Consider the following 5,585-nt stretch of genomic DNA (forward strand, 5'->3'; position numbering starts at 1 on the left):
GATAGAGAAGAGGATGAACGATATCCAAACGGAGGTGCGTGCGCAAAAATAGGCTTTAGAGATGTTCATGTATAGGATTTCCCCTCCTCCCCCAATCAGTAGTGATGAACATACGATTTGATTTCAGATTTTGTATTACGATTTTAGATTTTTATCAAATTTGGTTAAATTTAATTTATGAATTGTATTTTTTCGTAAAAACATTTGAAACATGTTTTGTGAAATTCAAAAAATAAATAAAACAGAGAGTAACAATTATTAACAACGGCGTTCTCGTAAAGTCGTGGTTAATAATACTACATTATTAACCACAACGTTCTCCTAAAATCGTGGTTAATAATACTACATTTTTAACCACGGCGTCCTCCCCTAAAGTCGTAGTTAATAATCAAAAAACTTTAACGTCTACTTTTGTAGCGTCGACAAACGACGACTTTGATCGCCGACGTTAATAATTAGACATTAAGGCTTTTAACGACGATTTTCGTGGTTTTAATAGTTATTTTTCTATTAGTGACAATTAAAATATATTTCATAATATTAATTTTTATAATCAATATCTTAATAATATATTTAAAAATATATAGGTTTTAAATAAATTTAAAAAAAATTGTGCAAACCCAGAGAATCTCTTAATTACTTTGATTTTTTTTATAGCTATAAGCCTATTATCCTTCTTTGATTTATCTTTTTTAAGATGGTTCTAATTTTTTAGCTATTTTTTCAATTAAGTAGATAAGAATAAAAAGAAAAGGAGAATGGAAAGACAACATTCATGTAGAAAGTCTTTCTACGAGCTTGATAGTTGTTATAAAATTAAAATATACAAAAATAATAAATATTTTATTAATATAGTTTAAATGATCATAGTTGTTACTTAATCATCATCGTTATGTCTTTGATTATTATTTAAAACGTTTTAGATTTAACTAAAAGTAATTATTGTGTAATGGTTTTTTTACCCCACCTATTCTGTATTCATTGAAAACATCTCCTAAATAAACTTAACAATAAACACAATTCACTACTAAAATAATTTATACTATAATAACAAAATAAATTTCCAACTATTGAGTTAAGATATATAAAAAAATAACAAACACATTTTCTTTACAATTTAAATCATATTTTCATGTTCTATGTTTTTTCATGCTCGGGTTAATTTAGTGGCACAAAGTAAATTACAAATAAAATCATACTCAATATTGTCATAATCAGGAGTCAACTCGTCAAAAGAGTTCACAATTCAACTTGAAAAAATCGAATCACGAGTTGCAAAAACACGTTAAAGAATAAAGTTGGTGTTGACTTGCAAGTTAACTCGACCAACTAGCTAAAATCACATAAATCATACCAATCGTATTGTTGATGAAAATCAATATATCGGTCATCCTCTTACTTTTTATTCTTCTCCTATATTAATCTCCACTCTTCAAATATGTTCAAAATGTTATTTACTTTACAAAAAATTGGTGACGAAATGGAATATTTAGTAATGTTGAGAGGTAAAAGATTGACTGAAGATATAGACAGTTGGGGATTAGGATTATGTGACCACATGATATGTATATCATATCTTAATAATTATATTTTTTTAATAATATTATGTATTTTTATTTTTTTTAATAAATATTTAAAATACCTTTTTAAGTTAGTTTGACAAGTAATTTATTTTATATAAATTAATTAATAATAATTACATACCTTATTTTGTTTATAGAAGAAACTCATAAATGATTCAATTTTATTATACAAGTTGAGAAATGTCTAACCACTTTGTATAAACTTTTGACCAACAATGAGAATAGTGTGCTTAAGTTCCCCAAAGTCTGATCAAACTGAAAATTCCCAAAATTATAACAGTGCACCTTGGTCTAGGTGGTGTTGGATTCATTTTTTTTTTTTTTTTAGAACGCTGGGTTCCGCTACTCCTATGGAGTGCGAATAATTCCCGCGGGTTAAGCACATAGCCTGCAAACACACTTAACCATTTAACCAGGCGCAGAACTTGCCGTCTGACGGGCTCTAACCCGAATGTTGAATTCATTTTTGACCCAGTTGGAGGCGGCTCTAAGTTTTATAAAAACTTCATGTAAAATGGAGACTTGAAAACAGTTCAAAGTTCGGGCGAAAATCGTTAGATCTGGTTTTCAACTTAAGTTTGAAACACACCACACTCTATTTGCAAAAGCTTGACAGGTACCTCAAAGGTGCACCTACTCAAATGTCTTGTATTATTTTGACAGGACATCGCATTAAAGTATTAGTGTGAACATCGGTCATTGAAACGGTGATCCGTTTTCATATTTGTCTATAATTTGAAAGACAATAGTGTACATATGTCTTTTTCTTATCTACATTGTAAAATCTCAATGACATGTGAACTGGTCTGAATAGATGAAAAATAGGGTAAACCAAGACTTTGTAAACAACTTCCACCAGATAAAAGAGCAATACTAACCAAATATTTTCTTAATACTCAAATTCCTGTCTTTATTGGCCTTTACTTAATATATTATTAATTAAGATCTAAATTCCTCTTCTACTCACCTTTCAAACAATTTTTTTTAAAATACTCAAAATGAAACTACTCATATTTCTCTCTCTAAATCAGTAACTAACATTTTAATCTTCCACACTAATCCACTAATTACTATATTTTATAAATACATATAATTTAATAATTAATAATACATATTTTAAATAAAATATATTACATAAATATTAAAATAAAATATATATTTTATTTTTACTTAATTTTATAGATATAATATATATAATTAAAAATAAACATTATAAATTAAATAATTCAAATAAATATTATAAACAAAAATAAAAATACATTCCATACACCTTTAATATTATATAAATATTAAAATAAAACATTTATTAAATAAATATTAAAATAATACATATATTTCATTTTTATTTAATTTTATAAATATAATATATATAATTAAAACTAAACATATTAAATTAAATAATTAAAATAAATATTATAAACTAAAATAAAATACATAATATAAAACTTAAATAAAATAAAGCTTAAAATAAATTATCTAAATCTTAAAATATTTATAAAAGTATCAACTTAAAAAACATTAAAATAAAATAAATTATATAAACTTTAAAATATTTATAATATTTTACACTTTTACGTAAAATACGTGTTAATTTAATATTTATGTAGTATATGTATTATTTTAATATTTATATAAAATAATATAATTTATTTTAATATATAATATTAAATTTTTATGTAAAATATTTTATTTAAGTTTATAATATTTATTTAAATTATTTAATTTATAATGTTTAATTTTAATTATATATATTATATTTATAAAATTAAGTAAAAAAATAAAAGAAATGTATTATTTTAATATTTATGTAATATATTTTATTTGAATATATAATATTAAAAGTTAGGTAATGTATTTTATTTTAATGTATAATATTTATTTATTTAATATATATTAGTAATTTTAATTATATATATTTATATTTATAAAATAAAGTGATTAATAAATTTAGTGTGGAAAATTTGTAATTAAAATATTAATTAATGATTTAGAGAGAGAAAAATGGAAAGTTTAAGAACATGAACGAAAAAGTGTGTATTTTGAGAAAAATTATTTGAAAGTTTAATTGATTCATTAATTAAAAAGTAATCAGTTTGAAACGAAGATTTCGTTTATCATCGTTAAAAGTTATTAGTTTCTAATTAAGATTATTGACCATATTAAATGGTTGACTGCCTTATTTAATAAGTGTAGTAGAGACCTGGGAACTCTTGAAGATATTTTCCGACAGGAATTTTAAATGATCCGTAAATTTTTATTGACTATTAATTCTATTTAAATTATAAAATATATTATTTTTTATAAACTTGGGTTAAGGGTTTAAGTTATTTATATAAATTGACTAATCAAATATTATTTATTTTTTTTATAAATTATTATATTATTTTATTTATTATTTAAAATATTAAAATATTTTTTATTTTAAATTATTATTTTATTATTTAATATTCTTTAAACATTTTTATCAAAAATATTATCCCATCATAAAAAATTATCCCCATTATTAAAAAAAAATTCTCTCTTACTCAAATCTAAAAAAGCATTGCACTATTTAAATAATAATATATCTAACTTTATAAAAAAAATTATTTTTTAATCAAACATATATTTTATTTAAAGAGAGTTAGATTTCGTAATAGACTATGTTTGATAGGATGACTTATATTTTATTTATTAATTAAACATTTATTTAATATAAGTCTATTCTATAAAACATAATCGTCATCAATTATTTTTAGATATAATATGTCAAAAATAATATATTAAAATATTTAGCTTATTTAAAAAATAAAACTTGTAAATACTACTCTATAAATAAATCACAAAACAAAAAATTTATTTTTTAAAATTTAATAAAACTACTTTATATAATATATATATATATATATATATATATATATATATATTAGATTTTGTCTTTCCAACATTCATTCTTCCTCTTTAAGTACCATATTCTATATTTTATAAGATTAATTGTAAACAATATGAAGAAGAGAGAGCATCAAATTTAAACCATATATAAATATTTAATAAATCATAAATTAATATTTAATTTTAATATTTTTATTTAATATTCAGTATATGAAATTATCTTTATTTAATTATATAATTTAATATATTTATTTTTAATTTATTAACTATTATAATTAATATATAATGACAATTCCCAAAATCCCAAATTCTAAACTAAGATAGAGATGTGTGAAAAGTAACAAAGTCACATATGCAGAAGTTAAATTGTGCATTTTATCATTAATAACAAAATGGTTCTATAAAAGTCGATAGTTCACTACATGTTCCTATAAAATTACGGTCGTACAGTCTCGGTCCCTCCTTCTACACGCATCACATGCACATTGCTCCACTCCAAGTCTTTCTTCACATGTCACTTAAAAACGGTAGTTATGTACTACACCACACAAGCATAGTGAGTCTAAAGACTCAACAAACATTTAAAAAATTATGGAAAAGACATTTAAACTACATTGCATCCATATGTGGATTTTTAAGACTATATCATCAATAGTGAAGCTACATTTACATCTTTAGCACATATTTAGGCCCTAGACCTTCAGAGATGATCTTGAAGGTGAGGAATCATTTTCCGTCAATTCGCAGCCAATATTTTGAAATTAGACTACCTAAGCTCATCTTGATTAGTCTTCCTCTCGAATTCATTTGTCAATTCCTTCATCAATATTTTATCACTATTATTTCATAACCCTTAACATTAAAGTTTCATAAAACAGATCAAACTTTCGAAAACACGATTTTCATTAAAATTATGGACATGCAATGAAATCATGCTTTTAAAAACAGTATGCACCATTTATATAAAAATACATGAACTATATATCATTATGTGGGTTTCTAAAGATGTTTAAGAAAGATTAATTGCCTTATATTTCTAACTGCTAAGGATGGTTGTTCTTCAATTTCTTCTAAAGGTTGGTTGACCATGAGGTGGTTTAAGTATGAGGTGGGTTAAGCATATGATCTTTG

The sequence above is a fragment of the Impatiens glandulifera genome, chromosome 8 (genome assembly GCF_907164915.1).
Source record: "Impatiens glandulifera chromosome 8, dImpGla2.1, whole genome shotgun sequence".
Lineage (NCBI taxonomy): Eukaryota > Viridiplantae > Streptophyta > Magnoliopsida > Ericales > Balsaminaceae > Impatiens > Impatiens glandulifera.